The 21,514-nt window shown below is 38.4% G+C and overlaps 2 long non-coding RNA genes across 2 annotated transcripts; both read right to left on the reverse strand.

Moving 5' to 3' along the window:
* Window positions 1-2,358: 2,358 nt before the first annotated feature.
* Window positions 2,359-5,452, reverse strand: LOC125421113 (uncharacterized). The gene is made up of 2 exons (XR_007239271.2): window positions 4,895-5,452; window positions 2,359-3,035 (listed from the first exon to the last, which is right to left on the reverse strand). It is a non-coding gene; the product is annotated as an uncharacterized LOC125421113 (long non-coding RNA).
* A 13,189-nt stretch (window positions 5,453-18,641) lies between these two features.
* Window positions 18,642-19,716, reverse strand: LOC132799746 (uncharacterized). The gene is made up of 3 exons (XR_009634530.1): window positions 19,316-19,716; window positions 19,099-19,156; window positions 18,642-18,968 (listed from the first exon to the last, which is right to left on the reverse strand). It is a non-coding gene; the product is annotated as an uncharacterized LOC132799746 (long non-coding RNA).
* Window positions 19,717-21,514: the final 1,798 nt, after the last annotated feature.

Below are 21,514 nucleotides of genomic sequence, written 5' to 3' on the forward strand. Positions count from 1 at the left end.
TAAAGGATGGAAATAAAATTTAAGTTTTAAATAGAAACGGATAAAATTTCTATAATATTCATAGAAATTTTCAAAACTTCGCCAAAATTTTCATGAAAATTTCCATCAAAATATCTACATCAAATCTCTAACAATTTAGATAAAAAAATCCATAATATCTATCGAAATTTCAAAAATTTATTTCCATGGAAATTTAAAAAATATTTAAAAAATTTATAAAATTGTTTTATAAAAATTCAAAAATATTATTGATGTTTAGTAAATTATTTTACCAAATTAACTTTAGTGATAATTTTTTTCAACTTTTTATTTATTTTTTAAGTATTTATAATATAAATAAAACGAAGTGAATTAAATTTAATAACCTTAATAACTTTTGTTCATTGATAATATATATATATATATATATACACTTCTATGTATTTTGTATAAGATAGATTTATTAAAATCTCATAGTTACAAGTTAATAGTTGATTATATAAGAATGAAAAATAATAATATAAAATAATAACATGGAAATACAATATTATGTAGAATTGATATTGACTGCATTTAAATTAATAACATTAAGCAAATAAAAATAAAAATATGATAGAATATTTTATACTAAGCATTAAAGATAACTATATTTAATATAAGATCCTTATGGTTGACATATTAATAATTACATAAAATATTATTAAGAAGATACATCTTTTAATAATTACATTTCACATTTCACATCTCAAAATGAGAACGAGAAAGTTACTAATAAATTTCAATTATCTAAGAGTTTTATGAGTATTGAGATGATATTTATGAAATATAATGTAATTGTAATTATTGTTTTATCTTAATTAATAAACAATTTATCAAATATATATTTTTTTTGCTTATTAATAATAGTATATTTATAATCATTAATGCTTACTATAAATTAAATTGATTAAGACAAATATAATATCTATACAATATTTTTATAATTTTTATGATTAATTTGATAATTAATTGTTTAAATAAGCCAATGTTAAAGTTTCAACAAAAATTTTTATTTTTAGAATAAATTTTTATTATTTTTTATGAATTTTTATTGATATACGATATTTTTTAATTTTTTAATAAAAAATTTCATATTTTAAACTTTTGATATTTCTTTAATATCGAAATTTTGACCCATGACATATATAAACTGCAATTTTGTTGTTTTAATTTTATTTTCATCTTGTTTCGAATTCTAATACACAGCATTCCAGGCTCGTACTTTTTCAAATCTGAGAATCCTGGCTGTCCTTTTCGATGATATTGCAATTGCCACCACTATCATTTTAGAATAATTAACAAAGAAATTTAGTGCTATAGCCTTGTCGTCTTGTATTTTGGAATCGTGCATGCCCAATAACAACTAGCTATAGCTCAGGGGTGAGAAATTGCAGATTATAAAAGCTTTTATTTATTTATTTATTTATTTTATTATAATGGAAGTGAAGGATTTGAACGCTCAATCTTTATTAAAGGAAGTGATGATTTAACCAACAAACTGTCTCTAAATTAAAGATCATATTTGTGCTCTCTGCACACATTTTTATGATAGGCTATGTTTATGCTTCACCTTTACCAACTTTAAAGACATTTTTTCAAAACCTTTTGATCAAGGGACAAAGGGCAGCGTTTAGGTTGGAAACTCAATCATACTTGTAATGTTATGAATAAAGATATATACATATTGCTCTGTTGTTACCGGTGAATCTGCCATTCAGGGTTGCAAAGTACGGCAACCTCTTCCTACCTTTTTTTTTTAATAATAATTGTTTTACACTCACTAAATTTGTTAATAAAAAATTTAGACACCAATAAGTTGGTATTGTTTCATTGATTTTTACCTTTCATAATTATAGAATATAATTTATATCTAATAATAATAAATGATTATATTAGATATCATGTCATTTGGTTTAGAATTTTGATAATTTTTTTTATCTCTGTAGCATTAGCATTACTGTAATAATAATTAAATAAATAAACACCACCGTCCATGTATACACTATAGCCAATGTTGGTGGGTTTTGAAGCAAATATAAACAACCCCTGTATTTTTGAATGTTGGTGGGTTTTGAAGCAAATATAAACAGCCCCTGTATTTTGACCAGTCACATGTCCTTGCTTGTCCGTGAGTGGTTCTCAACATTATTGATTTTTTCTTGTTTTCATACTATATGACAATAATAGGCAAGTTTTTTCTAGCCTCTGTTTCATGATATTCTTCCCCTGTAAGCTGCAATTTTTTTGGTCCAAATTTTACTGCCTAATGTTGTCAATCATTCAACGAAAGATATTAGATTACTTAAGACAAAAATCATTCACAAAGAAAAAGAATACTAATTTCATGCAAACTTGCACCGTTTATTTATCTTCGTCTTTTCTATCCAATTGTTGCTTCCGTTTATTTTAACAATAAACAGCTGAACAGATTTCAATACATGGAAAACACCCAAGATTGTCAAAAGAAATTTGAGATTTCCAATAACAATTTCGGTCGTTCAAGGGAATTCCACTTCCACCGCAAACTTTGCAATCTGATTAACAGAGAAAATGGATAGGCATTCAATCTCGGAAACCTTTGTAATTAAACCTGGTCTTCTTTATCTCTGACTCACGCAAAAAAACAAAAGCCTTCTAATTTTTATGCGCTGACCCATGCACCACTAAAGAAAATTAGAAAAGAAAATATAATATAATAAACCACAAAACAATTATATGACTACGATGGATTTCCAAAATTTTATTTTATTGCCACATCCAATAAATTAAACAAAAAAAAAAAAAATTATAGATTGGTTATAAATATTCCAACAGGCAAACCAATTGGCGTTGTTCGATCATTTGCCGTATGTTTTGCCCCTGTAGTTTAAGTAGTTTTTTGTTCATGGCTCTATAATCTACTATGCCGAGACATCTATATAATCTCCAGCATGAAACCCCATGACCAAGGAGTTAGGACACCATAACGAACCTTAAACCTGTCAATTCTATCAATCAGCCAGTCCTCTCGCTATGCTCTTCAAAATGGCCGCACAACAAAAATATACACAAAGTTAGATTTGGCAAGATTTCATGACCTACTAAGGACAAAGCTTATATAATACAATTAACAGCCATATATATATATATATATTTTATATATTCAAATAAAATACTTTTAACCAAACCCAATGAAAAGTGGTTTCTTCATGGAGTACTTTTGGAGAGCAAAAATTATACCAAGTAGGGCCTTAAGCTTCCTAATTTCTAGGTACTGTAGTTAAGAGAAGTTAGTGAAGCAAGCTGTTGGCTCTAACTAAATATATTCTAGACATGCTCAATAAGACTAGAATAGATGCACAATCCTAAGCTATATAGTGCAAAGTTGGTGGCTTTTCAGAACATGACAATTATTAGACTTGATATTTGCTTTGCTGTAAACAAACTTAGTTTGTACAAGCTTCCACTTTATCACATTGGGAGGCTTGTAAGGGGTTACTAAGATATTTAAAAGGAATAGTTGGTCCTAAATGAAGTTTATTGTTCATGGTTTTGCTGATGTTACTCAAAATCGCAAGTACTGTACCAATCAAACAAATAATTTAGCAATGAATAGAGTATGGTTCCACAAAGATTGTATTTATTAATTATCAAAATTAATCTAACTCTAATTTTATTTGAACAATTCAAAATTAAAGTTTTGCTTAAATTAAATTAAACTAATTAAACTTTAAATTTAAAGGTAATGGAAAAGAAATTAATATTTAGAAGCTTTAGGGTTTCCGATTTCAATAAAATTAATCCGACGATAACCTCCTAATTAGTTACCAAAATTAATCTAACTCTAATTTTATTTGAACAATTCAAAATTAAAGTTTTGCTTAAATTAAACTAAACTAATTAAACTTTAAATTTAAAAGTAATGTAAAAGAAATCAATATTAAGAAGCTTTAGAGTTTTCGATTTCAGCAAGATTAATCCTACTGGAACCTCCTAATTTATCTAACTAATGTTTATTCCCTATATCACAACAAATTTTTGTAAGGTGGTTATTCATCTCTCTCAAGCACTAATAACATATTTTAATAAAAAAGTAACTCATATCTCTATGTTACTGTGAATTTATTAGAACTCATTAAGTATAAGAAATTAATATTAATGTTGCATAAAATTTCATAAATATATTTATCCTATGACAATTCTATGGTATTTTATCAAGATCTAATTTGATTATCACTTCTTAATCTTAAATCAAACCATAAATCATGTAATTGATGACAAACAATCACATAATAAAATACTCAACATAGATGTGGAACAAAACATTAATTCACTAAAAATTCTAAGAATTCAAATATTCATAATCCGGTACATCATAGCCGTAGAAAAGAAATTTAGAACATCCTAAGGTTAATCAAAATCATAAACATATTGTCAAGCATGAAGAAAGAAAAAGAAGAAACAAAAAATTTAGTAAGATTCGTGGTTGAATTCCATCTCCAGATTACCAATCCTCTTTGTTCCTTGCTTCTTTCTTTGCACATTCTCTTTTAGTCTCAAGCCATTCAAAAGCTTGGTCTTACAACCTAAAAACCTCTATTTATAATCCTCTTTTATTAGGCTTTAGTTTTCTAAATTGATTAAAATTCTCACTTAAATCTCTGCACAGTACCACAAGCCTGCTTTTGTGGCACTCAGCACCAAGCTCTTTGTCCAAAACACTGACCAAGACAAAATCAACATAGGTTCCTCTGTTTGCCAACTTTGCGGCACCAAAGAGATCAAAATAAACTTATATCCTACTCGGTACTTCACACCAAAAATATGTGTGCCTGTACCTTTAACTTATAAATAAAAATTCATACCACTATCAGATATTTCTAACGTGAGTACTTACTTGTTAACCAGTTCGGATGATAATACCTGACTTTCAAAGCTCTTTTGCCCTTCTGATATTCACCTAATGTCTTGACGGCCTCCCTTGCTTAGCAACTCAAATGGTTACTCCACTCCCTTGGGCTCCTTAGCTTCTAGCCAAAACACCAAACTATCGTAATGATAGCCGATTCACGGACTCAGGTAATTACGTTCCTCCTTTTCAGAATCCAAAACATGGTTCTTGGTTTTTTAAGTAAGGTCTTTTGACTCCTTATCAAACTCTCAAAGTGGTAAAATTCTTACTTATAAATTAAAGAGCACACACTGCTTATGTGTTTTTCCCTTTTGGAAATTACCCTAAGTTATTAAAAAGAGAAAAATGGAACAGAAATTACACTCTTTATTGAAATATTTTAAAACATTATAGGACTTCTAAATTTTAGTACAGTGGTGTTGCTTAAAGAATTTTGGTTCTCTTAGGCACTCTTGTTCTATATTCTAAGATCTGTGTTTACAAATGAAAACTTATGGCCTTATATAGACTTGGCCACGGACTTCAAATATTTTCAAATCCGAATAATTGAGTGCAGGTATCCTTGCTTTATATGATAAAAGCTAACTAAAAATACATGTTCCTAGCCATATCTAGTTGGCATCACTATCATTAATATAATGATACATCTATAGTAACTAAAAGAAGAATTTTGCTTTGGTGAATATACGTAGTCAGCACTTAATTACATGTAATTTTTTTTTTTTTTTTAGTATCTCCATTGCATGTATCGTTGGTAATTTGGTTGTCCTAGTCTTTAAAAATCAATAAGCTAATCTTATAGTTGTGGGAAGTAGCGGGAAACTGGTTTTACCATGTTTTACCAAGTCATTAGGATTTTGTTTCAGTCATGTTGTTAAGCCCTACTCTGCAGTTCATGCTCGCTGGTTTTGTTGTATTTTTCAATTTCCGCAATGCCTATTTAAGAGGTACTTTTTCATGAATTCAATGTTATTCCGTTTTCCTTTTCTTTCCTTGTGTTTTATTAACAAAAGTTTTTTTTTTCTGCATAATTTTTCCTATTTATTTATTTTATAAAAATGGTATCAAAGCCTAGCAAAGCAACTTGTGACAGATAATTGCAGCAGTCTATTTTGCTCTTGTGGTGCAATAGCAACATAGGATGGCGTTTAATAGTTTTGTACATCCTACGATTCCTCAGTTTGATGGTGATCACTATGATCATTGGAGCATGTTGATGGAGAATTTCTTAAAATCAAAGGATTATTGGCAAATTATTGAATCTAGAGTAGCTGAACTTGTTGTCAATATGTGGATAGATGTGCAAAAAGATAAGCTCGAAGCATAGAAATTAAAAGATTTAAAGGCGAAGAATTGTCTTTTCCAAGCAAGCACAAATTAAATCAATATGAGGCAAAGGAACAAGCACTATAGGCAGCAATTAATCATAATGGTGCAGGTCATGGTAAAGGCAAAAGGAAAGTAACGATACTAAGAAAGAGAAAAGTGACGCAAAAGATTCTTAAGGAAAAGGGAACAAGCATTGTTACCTTTGTTGCTTTTGCTTTGCTGTGATTTGTCATTGACTCCATCAATTTCTTCCATGTTTATTAGTTGGCTCCATTAATCCCTTCATCAATTTCTACCTTACTAGCCGTGTTGCCTTTGTTACTTTTGCTTTGCTATGATTTGTCATTGATTGAGCCAATTGAATTGAACTATGTTGTCATGCCCCCTCAAGCTAGCAGGTGGAATGGAATGAACCCAAAGCTTGGCATGAAACTTATAGAATAAGTCACCTAGCAATGGTTTTGTTTGAATGTCTGCAATCCGAAGGTGAGAGGGAGTAAAACGTATTATAAGCTATCATGTAGCCACTCGTTCCCTAACAAAATGGTTATCTATTTGGATATGCTTTGTTTGACCATGAAGAACTGGATTTATTGTCATATGCAATGCACTAATATTGTCACAAAGGAGCTGTGGTGGTTTGAGAAGGGAAACACCAATATCACGTAAAAGGAATGTAATCCACATAAGTTCTGTAGCTGTTGAGGCCATTGCTTTATATTCTGCTTCTGTACTGGGTCATGCAATAGTTGGTTGTTCCTTGATGACCAAGAGATGTAGTTAGCTCCAAGATAAATACAATATCCACCTATGCTTCGACAAGTTATAGGGCATCCTGCCCAATCTACATCACAAAAACTAGTTAAGTTAAGAGAACTTCGTTGGATGAATCTTAGGCCAAAATCAATCGTCCTTTTAAAGTAGCAAAGTATGCATTTGAAATCACATAGATAGGATTGTGTAGGATTTTGAAAATGTTGGCACACTCTACTAATAGCACGGCTGATATATGGGTGAGTGAATGTGAGATATTGTAAGCTTCCAACCAGTATTCTATATTCTATGGCATTGATAGTAGGGGTGGGCTCGGTTCGGTTCGGTTCGGTTTTGTGAACTTTTTTAAACCGAACCGACCGGTTCGGTTTGGGTTGGGTACAAAACCAAACCGAACCGACAGTTACATTCAACCCAAACCGAACCGAACCGAATGAATATTTTTCGGTTTGGGTTGGGTTCACGGGTTGGGCTTTATGATGGGCTTCGGCCCAAATTTTTTTATTTTTGGTTTAGGCCGGTTTGGGCCTTATGATGAGCTTCACTTTCAGCCCAATTTTTTTTATTTTTGGTTTGGGCCAGTTTGGACCTCATGATGGATTTCGGCCCAAATTTTTTTATTTTTACTATTTTGAGATATGAATTTTGATACATTGAGCCAAAATTGTTTAAAATCTTTTTTAGACCTTTTTAATTATCAATCTTTAATTATATTATTATTCATGCATTATATTTTAAATTAAATATCTTTTTCAAACTATTATCTAACTTAAATAATTTTAACATACATTGTAACACCCCGTCCCGAATCTCACCGGAATTCGTGCACGTTGACCGAGGTTGACCGTTGACCGTTGACCGAAGGGGTCAAAAGTTGACTTTTTGACTCGGTGGGAATTTCGAGTTGACCAGGGTACCGTGGCGAAGTGCATGACGCCCTGAGTTCGTAGACTAGTAGCACGTCGAAAACGGAGCTACGGTTTGAAAGTTATGGGCAAAACAAGTTGAAGTGTAAACTGTCTAAAAGGTGCCGGGAGTTGACTTTTTCTTGTGATGTAATTGTGAGTTGACTCTTGTATGGTTGTAAAGTACTCGTCGATACGAGTTCATAGACTAGCGGCACGCTTAAATCGGACATCCGGTTAAAAAGTTATGGACGTTTGAAGTTTACCGGATACCGTATTATTTTAATGTTTTTGGGTCGTGAACAGTGAAATGCCACGTGTCAGCTTCTGAGTGGTCCACGTGGCATGAACAGTGTCACACAGGGTTTTAATTTTGAAAAACTCTCGGGGAAGAGAGAGAAAGAGAGAGAAGAGAGAGAAAGAGAGAGAGGAGAGAGAAAGAGGACCCGCCGGCCGCCGGCCATTTTCACGTTTTTCCGGCCTAGTTACTGTACACGCGCCGGCCAGCCAGATTGCCCACCTCATTTCCGGCAAAACCTCCAAATTTCACGGCGAACGGCCGCCGGACGCGCCCGGATCGGACGTCCGAAGTTTGGCGGCGATTTTTCCCCTCCACCGCCGGCCACCGCGAATCGGCACTATTCCGGCCGATAAACAGTACACGCGCCTGACAGCCTTGATCCTCTCCTCAAGTCCGGCCTACCCACCAAAAATCACGGCCATCGGACCACCGACGCGCCGGGATCGGAGCGTTTTCCGGCGAGGGGTCGAAAATCTTCAAACGGTGATTTCTCCGCCGTCCGACCTCCGTTTTGCTCACCGTCGGTTCCGTTGGATTGCTCTCCTCACGATCTACAAATCTGCAAAATTTCACAGCAAACGGCCACCGTCGGAAATTACTGTTCCGGCGACGGTTGCCGGTGACGTGGCGGCCCGCCGGAAAGTACTGTTCCGGCGAGTACCCCGAAAATTCCGGCCAGCTCCAGTCCGCAGTGTTCGACCTCCTGAACCCAAATCCGACTTCCGTTTCCACCAATTCGCGACGGTTTGGGAGAATTGCGGAGCCGAAACCCGAAAAGCTTCCCGATAAAATTCCGACCCCGTCGGGTACGATCATCGGAAATTAAGACCGGATCTGTGATTAGCATCACTCGAGCTTCGATTCGGTATATCATTCGTAAATTTTAGTTATCATTTGGTGTTCGCTCCTCGGGTACCCATTTGGGGATTACCCGAATAAAATATTAATATTTGTGGTTTTGGTACTGTGGATGTTTTAGGTGCACGTGCAAGTAGCGGAGTCGATCCTGCGGAGGATCTTGATTGAGATACGTGCACAAGGTGAGTGACCCACCTTCAAATTAATTTTGGAGAATTTAATTGATGAATATATTATGTGTGAATTAAATATTTGGAATTTAATTTCTATGTGCCAAATATTTATTGGATTTATTGTAGAAGTATTTATGAACTTATTGGATTTAAGAAAATGCGAATTCTACAAATTTATGCCGTGTGGAATTATTTTATGGTTTTGAGGATTTTGAAATTGGTGTGGTTTTAATGGTAAATTGGGCACGATTTGATTTTCAAATATTTCAAAGAAAATATTTGGTTATATTGGTGATTTCAATTTTTATAAAATATGCCCATGGAATATTATGAGATTTGATTATGATATTTCGAGAAATTATTTATGCTATTGGGAAAATGTGGATATTTGAATTGATGGATTTGGAAGTTGGTGGATTTGAAAATCATGGAATTTATGGTATGGATTATAAGGAAATTGTGGAGAATTTCCCGGTTCAAGCGGATGGATTATGCCCGCTATGCTTATGAAAAATGTGAAATTTGTTTTATGATTTAAATTTATGGATTTTATAATTTTTAGATGCACCGTGCACGTACTGGTGTTCTGATTATGTAATATGGTTAGTGTGCACACGGTTGTGATTAGCGCGCAGGTGGGTGTGAGTAGCGCGCGGTTGATATTATGAGGGTGTCCTGTGGATGCCATCGGAGAGGGCGGCCACCCCCCTTTGGCCGGGACACCAGGTTAGCAGCGGCGCTGTGGGACGCCACGCGACCGTATGCCGGTTTCTTTCTATAACCTCCTGTCTGGCGGTACCTTGGGACGCTGGGTACTGTTGGCGCCACTGGTATATAGTGGGTGCATCAAATGATTTTCAGAACTGTGTTTTAAAAATAAAATGTTTGGAAACTGAATTAGAATTAAAAATATAATTGTTACCGCTTCTGGTATTTAATTGATGTCTTGGTTTTCGGGAAATATGAATAAAGGGTTTTGTGAAAATGTTTTAAAAGGGGAACCTTTCCAACTGAGAGAATTGTAAGGGCTTTGAGAGAAATTATTATTTCCAAATAATTATTATTTATATACCTATTACCGTGGTATGATAGTGTAGAGTAGTAGGGTCGCTCACTGAGATGATTAGCATCTCACACTCTTAAATTCCGTTCCTCTAGGTACCAGGTTGTCGGTGTTCACTCGGAGCGGACTTGATCTTCCTCGCTGTATTTGTTCGCGCAGTACCTTGTTCTTCTTTTACTGCAGTTGTAATATTTCGTTCACTTTTGCTGTATTCTGTATTTTGTAGTACTTCATAAAGCTCTGTATACTGTATGGGACACTTATGTATTTGTATTGCACTGGATTACTGTATTTTTATTTTGGAGTGCTGAAATTTGTGGAACCAGATCGTCGTACTGTGGGAGGAATAAGGGAACAATTATAGAAGTGTGTTTTCAGTGCAGGAAATTTTGTGGTAAGTCCATCCCTTAGGGGAGGTTCTGCCGGATCTTCCACAGAAGGGTCCGGTAGGGTTTCCCTGGGATCAGGGCTTGTCTAGGGTTCCGGTGGGGAACTTTGGACGGGTCCTGACAGTTGGTATCAGAGCATAGGTTCTTGTAATCCTTAGGGACTGTGCATTGCTGTACAGCCCATCCGTAAATTCCTTCCTTTTGTAATCGTGCTTAAGTGTCCCTGTTTCTAAACTCTTGTTTGTTTCTTCAGTAATCGACTACGATGAGTCGGCGGGACACACGTAGAACTCGGGAACGCTCGGCTGAGAGTTCCGGGAGTCGATCAAGCCTTAGAGATCTGGTCTCTCAGCTAACTAGAGCCTTAGGAGGTTCAAGCTCTAGTAACCGATCCGTGGATCAGGCTCGACGTTTAGGAGCCGTGGAGTTCGACGGAAGCCAAGGTCCAGCTGCAGCCTTGAAGTGGCTATCCAGCATGGAGAAAATCTTGGAAGAGGGGATGCAGTGCCCCGATGAGGATATGGTGAGGATTTCTGGGTTCATGTTAGAGGGAGACGCCCGGAAGTGGTGGCAAATGGAGAAGACCCGCAGAAGGCATACGTGGGACCAGTTCAAGATTGCCTTCTCTACTGAGTTCTGTCCTCCTGCCTACCGTGAGGCGAGAAGGAGAGAGTTCGAGGGACTGCGCCAGGGAAACATGACGGTGACAGAGTACGAGAGGAGGTTCCGGGAGCTGTCAGAGTTCTGCATGCACTTGATTCCCGACGATCACGCGAAGAAGGTGAGGTTCATAGACGGGTTGAACGAGAGCATCGGCTACACCCTTTCTGGGACACCCCACCTATCAGTCCGCCAGGGATGCAGCGCTCGAGCTAGAGAGACAGGCGGAGATACACAGACCCTCGAGGCGCAGACCGTTCGAAGGTTCGTACAGCGGGGTACCTCGACAGGGGGCATCTAAGAAGAGTCATAGTTCAGGCTCAGACAGTGGTGGGTTCAGCCCTCGAGGCAGATTTCAGAGGAGAGGCGGCTATCGTATGCCCCAACCAGCGCGCCATTCCATCAGCGGCGGCACGAGCTCATATCAGCACTCTGGGTTTAGCCCCAAGCCATTCTGCAGACGTTGCAATAGAGCACACCATGGGATTTGCCAGTTTGAGGGTGTGTGCTTTCAGTGTGGACAGGCGGGACATATTAAGAGAAATTGCCCTTATGGAGAGGCGGGAGTGTTAGGGGCGAGCCCACCATCACATCAGGCCAGTGGATCGCGGGGTCAGAGTTCCCGAGGGAGTTATGCAGTAGGAGGTTCATCGGGATCAGTCCCACAGCCTGTTGGACCGAGCAGGGGTAGAGGACGGAGGCCCCAGCAGACAGGGCAGGGTCGAGTGTTTGCGATGACGCAGCAGGAGGCCCTAGCTACACCGGACGTCGTGGCAGGTACGTTGAATATACTTGGTAATGATGCATTAGTACTTATAGACCCGGGAGCAACACATTCATTTATCTCCAAGGAATTCGTCACTCGGGTCGGTATGACCCCTACTCCTTTAGAATGTCTAGTAGAGATAGCCACTCCTGCAGGAGAATCCTTGTGGCCTAGCCAGTTAATCAAGGAATGTTTCTTCTGCATCGAAGATCAAGTGATGGAGGCGGACTTGATCCTGTTGGATCTGTCCGGACTTGATGTAATTTTGGGCATGGATTGGTTGGCAAGGAACCATGCATCTGTAGACTGTTTCAGCAAGGAAGTTACATTCAGGAGGCCAGGGTTGCCAGAAGTAGTATTCCGTGGAGGAGTTGGAAGGCCCTTACCGAGGTTGATATCTACCCTTACCGCCAAGAAGCTACTGAATAAAGGTTGCCAGGGGTATTTGGCTCATGTGATAGATACCCGAGTAAGTGGGGTCAGGTTGGAAGACATGCCCGTTGTGAGGGATTTCCCGGACGTGTTTCCTGAGGAGTTACCAGGATTGCCTCCGGAAAGGGAAGTTGACTTTCCCATTGAATTGATTCCAGGCACCGTGCCTATTTCTCTACCACCGTATCGGATGGCTCCAGCGGAGTTAAGGGAGCTAAAGGTCCAGTTGCAAGATTTGGTAGATAAGGGGTTTATTAGACCAAGTATATCGCCGTGGGGAGCCCCAGTTTTGTTTGTAAAGAAAAAGGATGGTAGTCTAAGGCTGTGTATAGACTACCGACAACTTAATAAGGTCACCATTCCTAATCGCTATCCGTTGCCAAGGATAGATGATCTATTCGACCAACTCCAAGGTGCCAAGGTGTTCTCCAAGATCGACTTGAGGTCGGGATACCATCAGTTAAGGATCCGAGAGTCGGACATTCCTAAGACTGCCTTTAGGACGAGGTACGGACATTATGAATTCCTAGTGATGTCGTTCGGACTCACCAATGCCCCAGCAGCTTTCATGGACTTGATGAATAGGGTGTTTCGTCCGTACTTGGATCATTTTGTCATTGTATTTATCGATGACATTCTGATCTATTCAAGGAGCCAAGAAGAGCACGTGAGGCATTTGAAGAGAGTGCTCCAAACTCTAAGGCAGCATCAGCTATATGCTAAATTCGACAAGTGTGAATTCTGGTTGAATCAAGTGGGTTTTCTCGGACATATCGTGTCGGCAGAAGGTATCTATGTGGACCCTGATAAGGTAAAGGCAGTGTTGAGTTGGGAGCGCCCTACCACTGTGAGGGAGGTACGAAGTTTTCTTGGATTAGCGGGTTACTACCGTCGTTTTATTGAAGGGTTTTCAAGGATTGCCGGGCCGCTTCATAGATTGACCCGAAAGAATGTTGAATTTAGTTGGACGGACAGGTGTGAACAGAGTTTTCAGGAGTTGAAGCAAAAGTTGACATCCGCACCTGTTTTAACTTTACCTGATGGGAATGAAGGTTTTGAGGTTTATTGTGATGCATCCCATCAAGGGTTGGGTTGCGTGCTAATGCAGAATCAAAGGGTGGTAGCGTATGCATCTCGGCAATTGAAGCAGCACGAACAGAATTACCCTACACACGACTTAGAATTGGCGGCGGTAGTCTTTGCTCTAAAGAAGTGGAGGCACTACTTGTATGGGGCCACGTGCCAAATCTATACCGACCACAAGAGCCTCAAGTATATTTTCACTCAGAAGGAGTTAAATATGAGGCAAAGGCGATGGATGGAGTTGTTAAAGGATTACGACTGTGTGATTGACTATCACCCGGGTAAGGCGAATGTAGTGGCAGATGCTTTGAGTAGGAAGGCTACTGGATCCCTTGCTCACATCCAAGTCATCCAACTACCTCTCATGGTGGAGTTGAAGAAGATGGGGGTGTTAATGCATATGCATCCTTCAGGAGTTCTCATGGCTAGCTTCCAGGTACGACCGGTGTTGGTGGATCGTATAGTAGAGACCCAAATGGAAGATCCTAAGTTGAGGACAATTAAGGGCAAGGTACAAGAAGGTCTTGATCCGGAATTTTCCATAAGGAGGGATGGAGCCCTCGTGTATAAAGGACGACTTTGCGTTCCGGATATCCCAGGACTCAAGAAGGAGATTTTGGAGGAGGCGCATAGCTCGATGTATGCGATGCATCCTGGGAGTACCAAGATGTATCGGACGCTTGTTAAGTATTATTGGTGGATTGGTATGAAGAGAGAAGTGGCAGACTTTGTATCAAAGTGTTTGATTTGTCAACAAGTGAAAGCAGAAAGACAGAAGCCTTCGGGACTACTCCAACCTTTACCGATTCCCGTGTGGAAGTGGGAAGAACTCAACATGGACTTCGTATTCAAGCTTCCTTCCACACCTAGAAGGTACGACGGCATTTGGGTAATCATTGATCGTCTCACCAAGTCGGCACACTTCCTACCGGTACGAGAACGTTTTTCGCCCGAGAAGTTAGCCCAGTTGTTCGTGCAACGCATTGTAAGTCTTCATGGAGTACCGTTAGCCATCGTCTCCGATCGAGATCCGCGCTTTACTTCACGACTATGGCGGAAGTTGGCTGATGCACTAGGAGCAAGACTTAACTACAGCACCGCTTTTCACCCACAATCTGATGGACAAGCAGAGCGCACAATCCAGACATTAGAAGACATGCTAAGGTCTTGCATTATGCAATTTAGCGGTAGCTGGGATGAACAACTGCCACTGATAGAGTTTGTCTACAACAATAGTTATCAAGCGAGTACTGGAATGTCCCCGTATGAAGCTTTATATGGGAGGCAATGTCGGACACCTTTGTGTTGGAGTGAGGTAGGAGAAGAGAGGCTCCTTGCAACAACTAATGCGGTCGGATCTGAGTATTTAAGGATGACCTTGGACAAGGTGAAGATCATTAGGGATCGATTGAAGGTTGCCCAAGATAGACAGAAGAGTTACGCCGATGTGCGTAGAAAGGATTTGGAATTCGAGGTAGGAGATTGGGTATTCCTAAAACTATCTCCATGGAAAGGAGTAGTACGTTTTGGACGACGAGGTAAGTTAGGTCCTCGTTATATTGGGCCTTACGAGGTTACGGAGAGGATTGGCCCGGTGGCGTATAGGTTGGCGTTACCGGAAGAGCTAGCTCGAGTACACAACGTGTTTCATGTGTCGATGCTACGGAAGTATATTGCAGACCCTTCGCACGTACTCGAGAGTCCGGATATAGAGATAAGGGAAGATCTTTCGTATGTGGAGCAGCCAGTACAGATTTTGGATCGCGAGGAACGCACGCTACGCAACAAGACTATTCCTCTAGTTAAGGTCTTATGGCGGAACCACTTGGTCGAGGAAGCAACGTGGGAACCCGAAGCACAGATGCGTGAGCAGTACCCGTATCTGTTCCAGTGACGTGCGGAAATTTCGAGGACGAAATTTTTGTAAGGGGGGAAGGCTGTAACACCCCGTCCCGAATCGCACCGGAATTCGTGCACGTTGACCGAGGTTGACCGTTGACCGAAGGGGTCAAAAGTTGACTTTTTGACTCGGTGGGAATTTCGAGTTGACCAGGGTACCGTGGCGAAGTGCATGACGCCCTGAGTTCGTAGACTAGTAGCACGTCGAAAACGGAGCTACGGTTTGAAAGTTATGGGCAAAACAAGTTGAAGTGTAAACTGTCTAAAAGGTGCCGGGAGTTGACTTTTTCTTGTGATGTAATTGTGAGTTGACTCTTGTATGGTTGTAAAGTACTCGTCGATACGAGTTCATAGACTAGCGGCACGCTTAAATCGGACATCCGGTTAAAAAGTTATGGACGTTTGAAGTTTACCGGATACCGTATTATTTTAATGTTTTTGGGTCGTGAACAGTGAAATGCCACGTGTCAGCTTCTGAGTGGTCCACGTGGCATGAACAGTGTCACACAGGGTTTTAATTTTGAAAAACTCTCGGGGAAGAGAGAGAAAGAGAGAGAAGAGAGAGAAAGAGAGAGAGGAGAGAGAAAGAGAGAAAGAGGACCCGCCGGCCGCCGGCCATTTTCACGTTTTTCCGGCCTAGTTACTGTACACGCGCCGGCCAGCCAGATTGCCCACCTCATTTCCGGCAAAACCTCCAAATTTCACGGCGAACGGCCGCCGGACGCGCCCGGATCGGACGTCCGAAGTTTGGCGGCGATTTTTCCCCTCCACCGCCGGCCACCGCGAATCGGCACTATTCCGGCCGATAAACAGTACACGCGCCTGACAGCCTTGATCCTCTCCTCAAGTCCGGCCTACCCACCAAAAATCACGGCCATCGGACCACCGACGCGCCGGGATCGGAGCGTTTTCCGGCGAGGGGTCGAAAATCTTCAAACGGTGATTTCTCCGCCGTCCGACCTCCGTTTTGCTCACCGTCGGTTCCGTTGGATTGCTCTCCTCACGATCTACAAATCTGCAAAATTTCACAGCAAACGGCCACCGTCGGAAATTACTGTTCCGGCGACGGTTGCCGGTGACGTGGCGGCCCGCCGGAAAGTACTGTTCCGGCGAGTACCCCGAAAATTCCGGCCAGCTCCAGTCCGCAGTGTTCGACCTCCTGAACCCAAATCCGACTTCCGTTTCCACCAATTCGCGACGGTTTGGGAGAATTGCGGAGCCGAAACCCGAAAAGCTTCCCGATAAAATTCCGACCCCGTCGGGTACGATCATCGGAAATTAAGACCGGATCTGTGATTAGCATCACTCGAGCTTCGATTCGGTATATCATTCGTAAATTTTAGTTATCATTTGGTGTTCGCTCCTCGGGTACCCATTTGGGGATTACCCGAATAAAATATTAATATTTGTGGTTTTGGTACTGTGGATGTTTTAGGTGCACGTGCAAGTAGCGGAGTCGATCCTGCGGAGGATCTTGATTGAGATACGTGCACAAGGTGAGTGACCCACCTTCAAATTAATTTTGGAGAATTTAATTGATGAATATATTATGTGTGAATTAAATATTTGGAATTTAATTTCTATGTGCCAAATATTTATTGGATTTATTGTAGAAGTATTTATGAACTTATTGGATTTAAGAAAATGCGAATTCTACAAATTTATGCCGTGTGGAATTATTTTATGGTTTTGAGGATTTTGAAATTGGTGTGGTTTTAATGGTAAATTGGGCACGATTTGATTTTCAAATATTTCAAAGAAAATATTTGGTTATATTGGTGATTTCAATTTTTATAAAATATGCCCATGGAATATTATGAGATTTGATTATGATATTTCGAGAAATTATTTATGCTATTGGGAAAATGTGGATATTTGAATTGATGGATTTGGAAGTTGGTGGATTTGAAAATCATGGAATTTATGGTATGGATTATAAGGAAATTGTGGAGAATTTCCCGGTTCAAGCGGATGGATTATGCCCGCTATGCTTATGAAAAATGTGAAATTTGTTTTATGATTTAAATTTATGGATTTTATAATTTTTAGATGCACCGTGCACGTACTGGTGTTCTGATTATGTAATATGGTTAGTGTGCACACGGTTGTGATTAGCGCGCAGGTGGGTGTGAGTAGCGCGCGGTTGATATTATGAGGGTGTCCTGTGGATGCCATCGGAGAGGGCGGCCACCCCCCTTTGGCCGGGACACCAGGTTAGCAGCGGCGCTGTGGGACGCCACGCGACCGTATGCCGGTTTCTTTCTATAACCTCCTGTCTGGCGGTACCTTGGGACGCTGGGTACTGTTGGCGCCACTGGTATATAGTGGGTGCATCAAATGATTTTCAGAACTGTGTTTTAAAAATAAAATGTTTGGAAACTGAATTAGAATTAAAAATATAATTGTTACCGCTTCTGGTATTTAATTGATGTCTTGGTTTTCGGGAAATATGAATAAAGGGTTTTGTGAAAATGTTTTAAAAGGGGAACCTTTCCAACTGAGAGAATTGTAAGGGCTTTGAGAGAAATTATTATTTCCAAATAATTATTATTTATATACCTATTACCGTGGTATGATAGTGTAGAGTAGTAGGGTCGCTCACTGAGATGATTAGCATCTCACACTCTTAAATTCCGTTCCTCTAGGTACCAGGTTGTCGGTGTTCACTCGGAGCGGACTTGATCTTCCTCGCTGTATTTGTTCGCGCAGTACCTTGTTCTTCTTTTACTGCAGTTGTAATATTTCGTTCACTTTTGCTGTATTCTGTATTTTGTAGTACTTCATAAAGCTCTGTATACTGTATGGGACACTTATGTATTTGTATTGCACTGGATTACTGTATTTTTATTTTGGAGTGCTGAAATTTGTGGAACCAGATCGTCGTACTGTGGGAGGAATAAGGGAACAATTATAGAAGTGTGTTTTCAGTGCAGGAAATTTTGTGGTAAGTCCATCCCTTAGGGGAGGTTCTGCCGGATCTTCCACAGAAGGGTCCGGTAGGGTTTCCCTGGGATCAGGGCTTGTCTAGGGTTCCGGTGGGGAACTTTGGACGGGTCCTGACATACATTCACCTAAGTAAAAATACTAAATAAACTAACTATTAAGCATCAAACATGTGAAATAATACAACATAAAACTATACAACTACAATACAAGTTTATAGCTATCACCTAATTATACAAATACATCATACAACAACAAATAAATTCTCCAACAAGTTTACAACCAATATTAGTTATAAAATAGAATACAACCATATTTGATATCTTAAACTTCAAAATTAACTTAGAATTTAATAAACTAACAATACATAAAAATAAAAATTATTTTAAATAGTCTTCTTCCACACACTTCATTCCATGAGCAACCACCATCAACCACAATCCCATTATCACAATATGCCATGCAAAGCCATATTCCATTCATCCTTCAACAAGCATTAAAATTACACATTAAATATTAAATGTAACTAGCAATCAATAAACTTAAGTGCAATTTAGTATATTACTAAAATATTATCTAATTTAAAAAATAATTGGAATTAACAACAAACTTACCAAGCAATCATAGATCAATTAGATGGAGGTAGATTTTGTTTTGTAACACAAGATGCTCCTAAACAAATTAAAATATAATATTAAATTAATCAATAAATACTAAAAAGACGTTGTAAATATTACTAAAAACATTTAAAAAAATATTACTAAAAACATTTAAAAAGCTCTAAAAAACATGATAAAAATAAAATTACAAATAATTAAAAAAAAATCATACCTGATTCAATAGAATCATAATATGCAACATCCTCAATTGGTACTTCAACTCTATAATCATATCTCATAGGATTTGATTTCAACCAATTTTGTGAACAAATCAAAGCCTCCACCATCTTTGGACCCAATGAACTTCGAAATGCATCAAGAATACGTCCTCCGGTACTAAATGCAGATTCAGATGCTACTGTAGAAACTGGAATGGCATATACATCTCTTGCAATTTGAGATAAAATTTGATATTTTGTGCAATTATTTTTCCACCAAGCCAAAATATCAAATTTCTCACTCTCCACATCCTCACATGGATCAAACAAAAATCTATCAACCTCATTCTTTATTTCCAATACATTTTTCTCCATTTTTCTTTTTTTAAATTATGATTCTTTCAAACGCCGACGATCATCTATACTTCCATCATCCATTGAATCCACCATCATCCCACTTTGTTGTGCTTGTATTGATTGATTATCATTAGAATTAGACACTTTAGAACTCTCATCCATAGAATCAACTTCTTTATAAAAGTCATAAAGATTATATAAAGTATCTTTCACATCCTTAGTCAAAGATTCAACCATACCATTTTCATAAGCATCTCAAAAAGATATGATACATATTCTAGCTTATATCGTGGATCAAGCACAACAGCAATAAGTAACAACTTGTTGACATTTCCAAGTGAACCCCAATATTTCTCGAACTTTGTCAACATTTTCTTTACCATATCGGCCATCAAATAGTTTTGACTATTACTCCATTCAACAAGTGCATTATACATCAAACTCAATTCATGAAAACATATATTAGAAGTAACAGTCAAAGAGGCACTAAATTTTAAGGTAACCTCATAAAAAGTAGCAAGAAATTTCACAAAAACCCTTGCACTATCCCAGTCTTTACTTTGAGGTGGCCCAGCTTTCTTCCTTCCAACTTCATCCTCCTCAAAATATCCAAGAAAAAAACCATCATCATCTACCATCCTATCAAAAGCTTTTTGATACTTCAAAGCCGAATTCAACATCAAATAGGTAGAATTCCACCTAGTAGACACATCCAAAACCACGGTTTCTCTAAATTCCATCTTCTCCTTTTCTACACATTCTTTAAATTTGGATAACCTTGAAGGCGATGATCGAACATATCTAATAGCATTACGAATTCCAGCAATACTATCATGAATTTCCCTTAATCCAAATGTCACAATCAAATTTACAATATGTGCAGCACAACGAACATGCAAAAACTTACCATCCAAAACATTTCCTTTCCAATAATCTAATCTTTTGTTCACAAAATTAATAGCCACATCATTTGAAGAAGCATTATCAACCGTTATTGTGAAAACCCTTTCAATACCCCATTCAATTAAACAATTTTCTATAACCTTACCAATTGTCTCACCCTTGTGATTTTGGACAATACAAAAATTTATAATTCTCTTATGCAACTTCCAATCATCATCAATGAAATGAGCGGTAAGAGTCATATAATTGTTATTTTGAATGGAAGTCCATGTATCCGTCGTAAGACAAACCCTTTGCTTCCTCAATGAAAACACACTTTTCAAAATTTTTTTCTCATCTAAGTACAATTGAAACACATCTCTAGAAATTGTTCTACGAGATGGAGGTTCATACTTAGGGTTCAAAGTATTACAAAACTTTCTAAACCCTTCCCCTTCAACATGGCTAAATGGCAACTCGTCTATGATGATCATTTGAGCACATGCAAGCCTACATGCCTCTTTACTAAATGTTGTACTTGCAGACACCAAATTACTACTACTACTATCGAAAGAAAGAACTTGTTGGCTTTTCTCCACTGTCCTATTAGGGTATTTCTTGCATTGGTTCATCAAATGATTTCGTAACGTACTAGTTCCACACCTCTTAGTATCACATGCATAATCTACCCCACAATATTTACATTTGCATCTAGGATTACTTGGATCACTATCTGGAATTTTTTCAAAATGTTCCCAAACCCAAGATGGAGCCCTAGAAGGTTTTCTCTTTTGTGTCTTATAAGATTTATCCGATTTTGAAGGTTGAGACTCAGCTTTCTCTTATTCATTTAGATATTTTTCCAATTCATTAATATCATACAAATCATTGTGGTCCTCATCCATCTATAACCTATTAAAAACAAAAAAATCTATTGAAAAACATATAAAAAGAAACAAGAAAACAAAAAGTAT

This window comes from Ziziphus jujuba, chromosome 10, assembly GCF_031755915.1.
Source record: "Ziziphus jujuba cultivar Dongzao chromosome 10, ASM3175591v1".
Lineage (NCBI taxonomy): Eukaryota > Viridiplantae > Streptophyta > Magnoliopsida > Rosales > Rhamnaceae > Ziziphus > Ziziphus jujuba.